Here is a 13,485-nt window from a genome sequence, read left to right on the forward strand (position 1 = left end):
GAGGAAACACTGGGAGCCTTTCCCCTAAGATCAGGAACAAGACAGGGACGTCCACTCTCACCACTGCTATTCAACATAGGACTGGAAGTCCTAGCCTCAGCAAGCAGACAACAAAAAGAAATAAAAGGCATTCAAATTGGCAAAGAAGAGGTCAAACTCTCCCTCTTCACCGATGACATGATACTCTACATAGAAAACCCAAAAGCCTCCACCCCAAGATTGCTAGAACTCATACAGCAATTTGGCAGTGTGGCAGGATACAAAATCAATGCCCAGAAGTCAGGGGCATTTCTATACACTAACAATGAGACTGAAGAAAGAGAAATTAAGGAGTCTATCCCATTTACAATTGCACCCAAAAGCATAAGATAACTAGGAATAAACCTAACCAAAGAGGTAAAGGATCTATACCCTAAAAACTACAGAACACTTCTGAAAGAAATGGAGGAAGACACAAAGAGATGGAAAAATATTCCATGCTCATGGATTGGCAAAATTAATACTGTGAAAATGTCAATGTTACCCAGGGCAATTTACACATTTAGTGCAATCCCTATCAAAATACCATGGACTTTCTTCAGAGAGTTGGAACAAATTATTTTAAGATTTGTGTGGAATCAGAAAAGACCCTGAATAGCCAGAGGAATATTAAAAAAGAAAACCAGAGCTGGGGGCATCACTATGCCAGATTTCAGGTTGTACTACAAAGCTGTGGTCATTAAGACAGTGTGGTACTGGCACAAAAACAGACACATAGATCAAAGGAACAGAATAGAGAACCCAGAAGTGGACCCTGAACTTTATGGTCAACTAATATTCGACAAAGGAGGAAAGACTATCCATTGGAAGAAAGACAGTCTCTTCAATAGATGGTGCTGAGAAAATTGGACATCCACATACAGAAAAATGAAACTAGACCACTCTCTTTCACCATACACAAAGATAAACTCAAAATGGATGAAAGATCTAAATGTGAGACAAGATTCCATCAAAATCCTAGAGGAGAACACAGGCAACACCCTTTTTGAACTTGGCCACAGTAACTTCTTGCAAGATACATCCACGAAGGCGAAAGAAACAAAAGCAAAAATGAACTACTGGGACTTCATCAAGATAAGAAGCTTTTGCACAGCAAAGGATACAGTCAACAAAACTAAAAGACAACCTACAGAATGGGAGAAGATATTTGCAAATGACGTATCAGATAAAGGGCTAGTTTCCAAGATCTATAAAGAACTTATTAAACTCAACACCAAAGAAACAAACAATCCAATCATGCAATGGGCAAAAGACATGAACAGAAATCTCACAGAGGAAGACAGACATGGCCACATGCACATGAGAAAATGCTCCGCATTACTTGCCATCAGGGAAATACAAATCAAAACCACAATGAGATACCACCCCACACCAGTGAGAATGGGGAAAATTAACAAGGCAGGAAACCACAAATGTTGGAGAGGATGCGGAGAAAGGGGAACCCTCTTGCACTGTTGGTGGGAATGTGAACTGGTACAGCCACTCTGGAAAACTGTGTGGAGGTGCCTCAAAGAGGTAAAAATAGACCTGCCCTACGACCCAGCAATTGCACTGCTGGGGATTTACCCCAAAGATTCAGATGCAATGAAATGTCGGGACACCTGCACCCCGATGTTTATAGCAGCAATGTCCACAATAGCCAAACTGTGGAAGGAGCCTCGGTGTCCATCGAAATATGAATGGATAAAGAAGATGTGGTTTGTGTATACAATGGAATATTACTCAGCCATTAGAAAGGACAAATATCCACCATTTGATTCGACGTGGATGGTACTGGAGGGTATTATGCTGAGTGAAATAAGTCAATCGGAGAAGGATAAACATTATATGATCTCATTCATTTGGGGAATATAAAAAAAATAGTGAAAGGGAATTAAGGGGAAAGGAGAAAAAATGAGTGGGAAATATCAGAAAGGGAGACAGAACATGAGAGACTCCTAACCCTGGGAAACGAACTAGGGGTAGTGGAAGGGGAGGTGGGTGGGAGGTGGAGGTGACTGGGTGATGGGCACTGAGAGGGGTACTTGATAGGATGAGCACTGGGTATTATTCTATGTGTTGACAAATTGAACAGCAATAAAAAATAAATTTATAAAAAATGTGATGTTTTCAAAAGAAAATGAAGAGAAGCTTCTTCATTATATCAAAATCTTGTTAAGGCTAATCAGTCCAGGCAAATTTATGTATGCATTCAATCTTATGTAAATTTATCAACAAATTCAATTGTTTTCTTTTTTAAAAATACTGAATTTTTCTTTTCTTTTCTTTTTTTTTTTGTTAACTTTTTTATTTATTTATGATAGTCACAGAGAGAGAGAGAGAGAGGCAGAGACACAGGCAGAGGGAGAAGCAGGCTCCATGCACCGGGAGCCCGACGTGGGATTCGATCCCGGGTCTCCAGGATCGTGCCCTGGGCCAAAGGCAGGCGCTAAACCGCTGCGCCACCCAGGGATCCCATGAATTTTTATTTTCTAATTCTGAGACATAGTGCAAATATATTTGTCAATATACATAGAAAAATGATCAACAATTAAAATATGGTTAGAATTATGTAAATGAGTATACATCACATATATATTTATTTTACTTTTTATTAGGTATGATTATTTTATTGGCCTTTACTTTTAGCATCATTCTGATGTTCTAGAAGGCTTGTTTTAAATTTTATCCTCAACAGAAAACTAGATAGAGGCATTATTGCCAGCTCTCAGTTGACTGTTCTAACTAATAGATTTAATTTTAAAATAATGGAGTTCGGGATCCCTGGGTGGCGCAGCGGTTTGGCGCGTGCCTTTGGCCCAGGGCGCGATCCTGGAGACCCGGGATCGAATCCCACGTCGGGCTCCCGGTGCATGGAGCCTGCTTCTCCCTCTGCCTGTGTCTCTGCCTCTCTCTCTCTCTCTGTGACTGTCATAAATAAATAAATAAATAAAAATTTAAAAAAAAATAAAATGATGGAGTTCCATCTAGAATGCTTTGTTAAGCATGTGCTTGATAGGATAGATGTTGTAAAAATTCCAGTTAGATTTCTCTAGGATGGATGAAGTATGTCATATCAGTAAGCTAGTGTAACAAATTTGAAGTAAACTTACTCATAAAATTAATTTGGCAAACATTGTGCTCATCTCCAACCTACTTAATTAAAAACATGGCCCCCTCCTTTGTCTAAATTAGACTGCTGATTAATAGAAGGTAAAATATAAGGAAAGTGAAAGGAGAGCAAACAACTGCCTCAACAAGGCAGAAATAACAAAGTCTAACTTGAATGATGAGTGAAAACCTGAGCCTCAGAAATCAATGAGTACCATACAGATGTGGAACACAAGAACAGAATTTCTAGCACCCAGATTCTCACCTCTAAATTCACTGACCGTCAGAATCACTTCTAACTTTTACTCTAATGAAGTGATAGAGATATAATCTATATAAATTAATAAAGCATGAAGTTGAAAAAATGACCAAAAAGTTAGTCTTGTAGTTTCTTTTTCTTGTCTCAAAGGAGATTAAGGGAATGACTGAAAGTAAAAAGAGAAATGGAAGCCCTTCAACTTAAATTCCTTTAAAATATGAACAAGTTATCTATGCTCTGCCATCTTAGGAAGTATGTTTTTTCTAAATAAATTATTCTCACACTTTGGCTGCAATGGACTTTAGCTGTTTTAGAATCTCCTGAAGGGCTGTTTAAAACACAAATAGCTATTTCCCTACCCTAGAGTTTCGAACTCAATAAATCTGGGGTGGAGATTACAAATGTGCATTTATAACAAAGTCTCAAGTGATGCTGAAGCTGCTGATCTGGAGACCATACTTTAAGAATTACTGGTTAAGATGAGCTGAATTCAAATAGCATCAATGCAGAAAATCCTCTTACACCTCTTTCCCTCCTACATCCGTACAGTTCAACCCTAGCTTTTGCTCTTATATTCTGAATTTGGGAGAAAAGAAACATGCAGTTGGGAAAAAGTAAAATGAAGTAAGAGAATACAATACCGATGATGGTATCAGTTTCTCTATTTAAATATATGGACTAGATCTAAATTCCTATGATTAGATGAGATAGGAAATGAAATAAAATTACTTCCTTGAGAAAGAGAGTAAACCACTAGCTTTGAGAATTTATTTGGTACCTAAATGACCACAGCAACACAGTGTCAAAGAGGAGTTAATTTTTAACTGTGTCTATAAATTGGCATTTCCTTTAACACCTAGACTATTGAAATTTTTTGGTGTCAAGGAACTTGTCATAAAAAGTGTTATTTTTAAGGGCAATAAGTTATATTAGTGAAGCATCATAAATGGCATTGCTGGGATCAAGTAGAGTGCAAGTAGAATTTGGTGGAAAAAGGAAGGATAATTGATGTTTTTGTGTCAACAGACATGTAGAACCTAACTCTGGCAATTTTCTGAAATTACAGAGGAATTATTTGGCCACGGTGTTAATACTTCAGTTAATATTTAAATTGTTTTATTTATTTTGGGGGGCTAACATTTAAAAAATAAAGTATATTTCATGAGATATAGCAATGGCAGAAAATGAAAAATTATTTAGAAGAATGTTTGCAGAGTTTCTCTGAATACTTGCAATCAGCCATGGTTCTACCAGAAAACGTATGGTTCACTCAGAGTAATTTAGAAATACAGAATGAAAAAAAAAAAAAAAACTAAAGAATTTGAGAAGGGCTAAGGGAAACCAACAATGTGTGATTAAACATCCTGAGTTTAGAAACAGTGGGGAGCTGTTTCCCTTCTATACTGCTGAAAGAGGAAGCTAAGGATGCAATTAGGGGAACTGAGAGAGCAGTGTAGGTGTAGTATAGAACATTCTGACATGAACTCTGAACTTATGTAGATAAACACAGTTACTGCCAGCCTACAACCTGTCAGGAAGGGAATAGAGGAAATAAATCCTGACCTTATTCTCCTCTCACCTCTGACCTGTTGCTACTGCAGTACATTAGTAGAACCCAGGCAGAAGTCACAGGTCAGCATTCTGAAATACAATACAAGATGGACAAAGACGATAAGAAAGTATTCTAGAGGAGACTGTCCAGGACTCTCAGCACTGTACAAGAGATTAAGATAATGAATTGCAAGTTAAAAGACATTACAAAGTATTATGCTTAAGGAAATAGAGAAGTATCTTTGGAGGGGTGAAGAAGGGACTAGATCTCAGAAATTAAGATAGGTTAGAGGTCTAGTTCTACCTGTTTGTGGGCTTCTGAGAAGCAGATCCTCCTCTAGGAGGCAGCAGTGACTCTTATTATAATTACTTGTGATACCATGAGAGGCTGTATGCAAGCGAGTTTCCTGGCTCTCAAATACACAAGGGCCCAGAAGCTGCTCTAGTGTATGTCCAGAAGAATGGTCTAACCCTTAGTCAGCACTGGCTAGACAAAAAGGTCATCCATAGTGAATATTATGGTATGGAAACCTTTACCCATTTCCAGCACCAGGACTTGACCCAGAAATGAGAGAATAGAAACCAGAGAATTTTCTCCCATTTTTCTCTATCATCATTGCTCTCTGTCTACAAGGGTTAAAGATGAGGGTTTTTTTTTAACCCTTTTTTTGTTTGTTTAGCCACAGGAAATAAGTTCTTTAAAAGTAAGATTGACACTTTTTTTTTTGCCCTTTGATAATTTAACCATTTGGCAGAAAGTTTGCACGTGGTTGAAATTGAACCTCCTGCTGGAGATTTTAAAGAAATATAAAACAGACTCTGTAGTGACATCAAGAAACTTCCTTGAAGCATGTAGCTGAGTTACAGGAGGCCATCTTGCCACCAAGAGGAAACTTGGCAAGGAAACACAGTCAAAAACAAAACAAAACAAAACAAAACAAAAACAAATAAGTGTAGGACTGAGAGGATTAAAAAAATCCAGGATCTATGTAAGCCAAATTTCATCCAATCACATATTTTAAATAGTTAACTTTTGTACTATGTGTAGTTCTATTTTTCATAAAATAGCCTCAGTGTTGAATTAAACTAGAGTTAAATTTTGACCAGGCAACAATAATGGAGAGAAATGGGGAAAATGATTTGAGGGTATACCCAAGAAGTTAGTTGGAAATGGACCATGTAATATAATTCAGGTTATTATTGAAGTGATGACATGATAGGGGATGAAGGACATTCAAGTGTTGGTAGGATCAGTGGATTGTGAAGAATGAACTGTTGGGGAGAAAAAAGGACTAGAAAGGGTAGGCTGGAAAAAGAAATGAGGCTGTGAGTGGAATATGAAATACTTGAAATTAATATTAAGGAATTTAAAGTTATGGAAGGAATAGAATTATGCATGATGATAGTGTATGGAATACTACAGTGGAAGTAGGTTGTAAAGTCAGGATGAAGCCTGAGATCTTTGAGTTGAGACAGTATCTTCCTCCAAAAAGCTAGGATTTTAAATGGATCAACTCTGCAAATATTGAAATAAGTCCCAAAAATACTGGGACAATGTTACAAAAAGATATAAAAAACCAGGTATTAAAAATTAAAGGAGGGGATCCCTGGGTGGCTCAGTGGTTTAGTGCCTGCCTTTGGCCCAGGGCGTGATCCTGGAGTCCCAGGATCGAGTCCCACGTCAGGCTCCCTGCATGGAGCCTGCTTCTCCCTCTCCCTCTGCCTCTGTCTCTGTCTCTCTCATGAATAAATAAATAAATAATATTTTTTAAAAAGAGTAAAAGTATATTTAAAAAATAAAAATTAAAAAAAAATTAAATAAAAAATAAAGGATTGGAGGGAAAGCCCAGGAGGGTCAGCTTTGAAAATAACATGAAATATGGATAGCATGGCTTTATGGCATCATCCTCAAATAACAGATTTTTGAGAAGGATGGGACGGTTATCTTTTTGAAGACGCAATGAGGAAAAAGGACATGTACCTGACATCCAGCCCCTGAAATATGAGGGGTGAGGGAGAAAGAGTGGCCACCGATGAAAAGATTTGGGTCAAAATGAAAAATGTGTACAGAAATGACTGGGAGGAAAGATCCAAATGGTGAGGAGGCTCTGGGTACTTGAGGTGTTTGCAATAAATGTTGATAAGGGGTTAACATTTATGGCCTCAAACATAGATCATGGCGGGCTGACTGAGTTTTGGCATTAATTTAGAGGTGTGAAGTCTTGTCAGAGCTGGCAGAGCTCAGTGGACAGCCCTTGTAAGCTCTTCAAAAGCAGCGCTAAAGTGAACGTTTCTGTGGACTCTTTTACATTTATATAAGTGGAAATGTCCAAAGTACTACAGACCACAGCTCTACTGAGGCTTTCAAGGATCCCTGATGGAAGGTTCATCATCCCATCTGACAGAGGTGTAGAGGTAGTGAGTGAACGGCGTTGTGACTAGACATACAGGATTCTGAGTCTTTCTCTATACACTAGTTTTGGAGAGCATTTGTAATATAAGATGACATAAAGGCTTTGGAGACTATCATGAACCACACTCCTAATATTGCCATCATATATACGCACACACACGTGTGAGTGTGCGCACACACACACAAGTATAAAAAAACATTTATTTATTCTAATATTTACTGAATGCAATAACTCTAATATTTTTATATGTAAAGATAATCTGAACATTCAGAATGAAAGGAGGAAACCTTAATCAGAAAATAAATGTTAATAAAACCAGCTGGTATATTTCTCTTACAAATTTTTTTTTTCTAATCTGAAGCCAATTGTTTAATAAATATTTATTGAGAGTCATCTTTATAAAAAACACCCTAACATAGATATTGGAAAAATATATATACACTATATCTTTAAAAAATCAGAAATTTTGTGATATGCATATTTTCTCCACCCAAATTTAAGATATTTCATGGGATAATGATGCTCTATTTTGCTCTCTCAGCTTATTATTATTAGTTTTTTTTTTTTTAGTTTCCCTCTTTTCTACTCACTGAGCTGCAATTACAGCCTGTGCACCCTGTTTAGGTGTCAATTCAATGTATTAACATACTTTTTTTTCTCATGTCATTTGCAGCATTTTCATTAGTTTGCGTGATGTCTCACCATGTTAGCCATGGGTAGAATTAGGGTTTTCAGTTTGTGTCACAAGTAAACCTAATTAAGCACGCAATGTGACTTTGAAATAGAACATTGTATACACAGAAATGCATAGGTCAACATATTTCCTCTCAACATATAATAAAGTTATATTTTCACATTAATTCTGAAAGATGCATTTTAAAATAGCAATCACACATTTGAATCAGAATCTGTTAATTGATGGAGGGCTTCCATTTGGTCACTCAGTAATTGTCAACTAATATAAAACCTCAATTTCTTGGAGTTAATTATATCAAAAGCTAGCTGCACATTTTTCTTTGCTTGAAATCAATAGCCATATTTATACAGCTAACTTCCTCTTTTGAATAAATCATTCTGAATTTAGCATAGAAAAAAAAGTTTGTTAAAATTTATTGTTTTATCATTTAAGATGCTGGTTATAAATTATATTACAATGGAAAATATCTAGGACATTGTTGACATTTCCTCATCAAGAGTAACTTCTGCTACTGTTAATATATTTTATATTTTCAGAGAAGTTATAATTGACAGAAGTCATCCTCAAATCTGATTCCCTAAGTGCTTCATTTTGAGAATATATGTTCATATCAGAATGACCTTTATCCCATTAGTCCTGGACTTATTAATTTCCCTGTAAATGATAAACAATAAAGCATTATGATAGAAGTTAGTGCAGATCTCTGCATAAAGGTTGACCCAACATTGTGTGACCTCTGAAGTTTTCGTAGCATACTTGATTGAATAAATCTTAGCCCCATAATGCTTTGCCCAATATCCAACATGTTTTAAGATTTTTATTATTTATTCATGAGAGAGGCAGAGAAATAGGCAGAGGGAGAAGTAGGCTCCCTGAAAGGAGAAAAATGTGGGACTCAATCCCAGGACCCTGGGATCATGCCCTGAGCCAAAGGTAGACACTCAACTGCTAAGCCACCCAGGCATCCCACATCCAATACTTCTTAATATCTAATACTCTTTTGCTATGTCTTCTGGATCTCATTTTGTCAGCAGCAAATTCTCCAGTACCACCATCTCTTTTGTATACTTACTGAAACCTGAGGGCCTATAGTCCCCTTAGGTGGATACTGTTCCTTCTTCCAAAACCTATGTACTGCTGGTAAGGAAATGTATAGAAAGCCTTGACCTTTTTATCATAACCAGACCATTTTTCTTCCTCCTCCTGAAAAACCTATCTATTTTTAGCAGAAGACATCATCTATACCCTTCTCTAACTCTATGTACCTCCCTCCCAAGGCTCCTTTTCAAGTATCTTGTTTTTTGTCTCAGTTCCTGCCCATCCCCAGCTAAAAGCTTTTGCGTCTGGCTTGCTGTCCTTTTCTCTACCACTGCTGTGATCTTACCTACTTTGATGTCCATCTTGTAAATCCACCCACCTTGGTTACTTAAATCCTTTGACAATTATTTTGCAATGAATTTTCCTCTTCATCCTGACCATTTTCCCCATGGTTATATGTTATAATTTATCCTGATCTGTAATTACACACTCTACAACACCTTGATTTAAGTTTCCACTCTCTGATCATCAATTCATGTATTTCAAGTTGAACTCAGTCATGTAGTGATTTGGACCAGGATAGGAGACGACATGATAAGACACTTATTATTTTTTTACACTTATTTTTAAGATGGAATCAATTGAATATCCCCTTATACTGGAGTGAGTTAAAATAGTTAAAAGGAAAAAGAGTAAATATAATAATAGCTCTATAGTTTTTGGCCTGAGCAATTAGAAAACATAGAGTTACTATGTTTTATGTTTTACTTTAACTAGAGTTAAAGTAAGTTTGAGATGATTTGCTTCTTTCTAATCTCTTCCACGCAAGAGATTATATTTGTTTTTACATGTGTTACTACCCTGACACTACCTACCATTCAATGGGTTTCCATAACTTTAAATAAAATATAAATTATTTAAAATGTTTATAAGGTTAGCCATAAAATGCTTCTGCCTATCTCTCTACCATGTTCCCCTTCCTTACTCAATTCCTGCCACTTTGTTCTTTGAGAAGTTTCTGGAATACCTGAAGCATCTCCTACTTCAAGCCTCTGTATTTGTTAGTCTCCTTTATAAAGGACATTTTCCATTGTTGAGTTTTTGCTCAGACATCTCCTCAAAATTTATTTCCTGTCAATCTTGATAAGCATTCTGAAAATAGTTCTTCTCAATTATTATCTCCACTTCAACTTATAGTGTTATTATAAATTTTAATATTATAAATTATCAACTAGTATATCATGCTAATTTTTTTTGGAAAATACAGCTCTTTTTGTCTAGTAACATTTTTTAAGGCTTAAAGAACTGTGATATATATGAATCATGTGTTTTGAGATTTGGACAATGACTCAGTCACTCAGTTTAATCAAAAAAGATAAATTGATAAAATGAGTAGTGTATGAGTTAGACATCTGTCTATGCCCTAACAAGTCACAGTGAACAAGCATGTAGTGGTATTGCAAAACTTCTTTTGTAAGAATAAATACATCTACTTCAAAGAGTTTTTTTCAAGAAGTGGAATAGGTACATGACAGTGTTGAAATTGATACAAATAACTCCGCATCAGAATTTCCATCTATAGATTATGAAAACAAAGGGAAAAAAAGTGAACCACAATGCTTTTTTTGTGACAAAAATTACAACTCACTTATAATAGAATGGTACAGACCCAGGAAAAAAAATGTAGCAAAACTTCCTCCTGCTCTTCAAACAAGTGATAGGAGTATTTCAAGATAACAAAGTCAGAAAAAACAATTTGGAGTTACTTTATAACTCTCCTTAAAAAAAAAAAAAACAACTCTCCTTCCATTTCCTAGAATAGTATAGAGTTTGAAAGAGCCATTTTTCAGCATCTAGAAAACTTTAAGCAAGAATATGCTCCCAATCCAAGTGACACTGTTGACATACTATCTTTGAAGCTAACTCTTTAAGAAAATCAAATAATATTTAATTTAATTTTCAGTTTTCATTTTTGTTGTTTCATGGAGTATTTACTTCATTGTTTTAATACGTTTCTTTAATAATTTCTTACCAATTATTTATGAGAGCATTGCAAGTTTCATTTTTAATTTTATTAAGTTTATGTTTTCCTTGATATTTTGAAAAAATATTTTAAAAACTTGTATTTAAAATATGCTAATTATTTAGGTTCATTGATTTTCATTTTATTTTGTCAATTCTTCATGCTTTAAAAATAAATGTAGCAAATGCCAGTATTTCCACATTACATGAAGTAGTTGTCAAAATGCTGCTGCTATTACCTTTTTACTCAATACTGTGTTCCCAAAAGAGCCTAACATTTCTCATTAAAACTGGTAGCATGAAAAAAAAAAAAAAACTGGTAGCATGTATTCCATAGGTCATTGAACAAAGTTTGGGATATTCTGTCCAAGAAATAAAGTAAAGCTAATTGTCTAATAAATATTGGCTTAATTGACAAAATACAACCCAATAAAGGAGAGACATTTCAGAGAGTTATAGGAAATCATTTTGAGAAGAATAAGAAAAGAATATTAATCTGTATTTTATTTTCTCTTGGCTTTTCCACTGAAATATTTTATTTCCATTATCTGTCTTTTCTTTTTCTTACATGTATCTTATTCAGATCCTTTGTTCCTCTATATATTATCTCTCTTTACCACTAAAAATAACACCTTAAACATTTTCATCACAATTATTTACATCCCTCTTGCCCTCCATGTTACAAAAATATTTACTGTTCCTACTACCTTAATATTTATTAACAAACAATAATTTCATACAAAAATATGAGTATACATTGGATATTCCAGGAACATGGTATATCTTTCCTCTCTCTTCATACTTAAAACAGCTGAGTTCTTTGAATGATAGTTAGACACCTTGAGCAGCTAAAATGAATTCGGTCTTAGCTTCCCTATCTCAGCAAAAGCAATTTATACAGATTATCTTGCTTTGTGAGTTAGGAAGCATTTGTAAATAAGCAGAGGGACAACAGAACAATAACCAGAAAATAGCAGCTACTTCCTCAGTATAAACACTTTGACTATTTAAGGGATGTCAAAATCAAATCAACCTACTTAGTGTTCTTGTTCTCCTTTGCCATAGTCAACTAAGTTCCGAATTTAAGGACCAAAGGCTCTCAGTGGGAGTATGCTCAGTGATACCAGTGAAGAGAGAGGCCAGATCCATGACCCTAAGAAAAGGACTGATATCCTGACTGCTTGAACTTTCTTGGACCATTTTTTCCTTCCATTCACTGAAGGATACCACATTTAGGACACTGAGTTAGCAAGGGAAAATACTGGATGCAAGAGAGGCCAGAGGAGAGAAACATGAGTTAAAATAAAATGATCACAACTTGAGGATATTAGAATTTCTGGAGGAGAGAAAGAATTAGATAACTGTAGCTAAAATAAGTGAAAAGAATCGAGTAGAGCACATAGATATACATACATACCAAGACTACAACTAAAAAACATACTATTCAATTAATAATGTATGTGGAAAATTGGAAAGAAAGTGGTAATCCAAATTATGGAAATTTAGAATGCTTTATGAAAGAAGTAGTTTGAAGTAGAGAAAAGAATAAATAAAGGGGAATCTGCTTTTATCTTCATGTACATACATGATCTTACCCTAAATTTATCCTGGTTTTATGAAATATTAATTGCCCATGAAACTGTCTCTGATGCAAATTTTAGGAAAACAGTAATCATCTGTGCTTACTATACACTTTAACCTGCTTCACTTTTCTCTTGAAATATCCTATATCTAAGTCTTTATGTCCTGTCCTTTACCACCAAAAGATGACCCTCATGAGGGGGGAAAACAAAAACAAAATCTTACTCACTGAATATGCACTGTGGCTAGAAAAATAACTATCTACAGTAGAAGCTCAAGGATTATTTATTGAAGAACTTAATGGATGAATTAGTTAATGAGTCATGATAAATAAAGTTGAGTAACTTGGAGAATAGATCAAGGAGACCTAACATGTGAATGATAGAAGCTCTAGAAAGAGTAAAAAGAACATACAGAGGAGAAGCAATAATTAATCAAGTTACATAATATATTTCTCTGAGCTGGAGCAAAGGTTGAGTCTGAGTTAAAGACACTCTCTATCCAAGCTAGATTGATGATAAAAACACATAGTGAAATATCTATCAAGCTTTAAGGCAGGAAAAAACAATTTACCTACAAAGGAAAAGTAATCAGCATGGCATCACATAGTTTATTATCAACACTAGTAGCTTCAGGACAGTGGTATAACGTTTACAGCTTTAGAAAGCATCTATAGACTACCAAGAGAAAATATTGCCTCCCCCAAATCTTACACATGACTACTATATATTGAGAGGTGAGAGAAATATTTATATTTATGCAGACAATCAAAAAACCTATCATCCAGGTGATCT

At 35.4% G+C, this 13,485-nt stretch overlaps 1 protein-coding gene across 1 annotated transcript in view; it reads left to right on the top strand.

Annotated features, from left to right (window-relative positions):
- The window catches only part of EYS (eyes shut homolog), a 1,534,343-nt gene that overhangs the window by 81,603 nt on the left and 1,439,255 nt on the right, over nt 1-13,485 (top strand). The window lies entirely within an intron of this gene.

The sequence above is a fragment of the Vulpes lagopus genome, chromosome 1 (assembly GCF_018345385.1).
Source record: "Vulpes lagopus strain Blue_001 chromosome 1, ASM1834538v1, whole genome shotgun sequence".
Taxonomy (NCBI): domain Eukaryota; kingdom Metazoa; phylum Chordata; class Mammalia; order Carnivora; family Canidae; genus Vulpes; species Vulpes lagopus.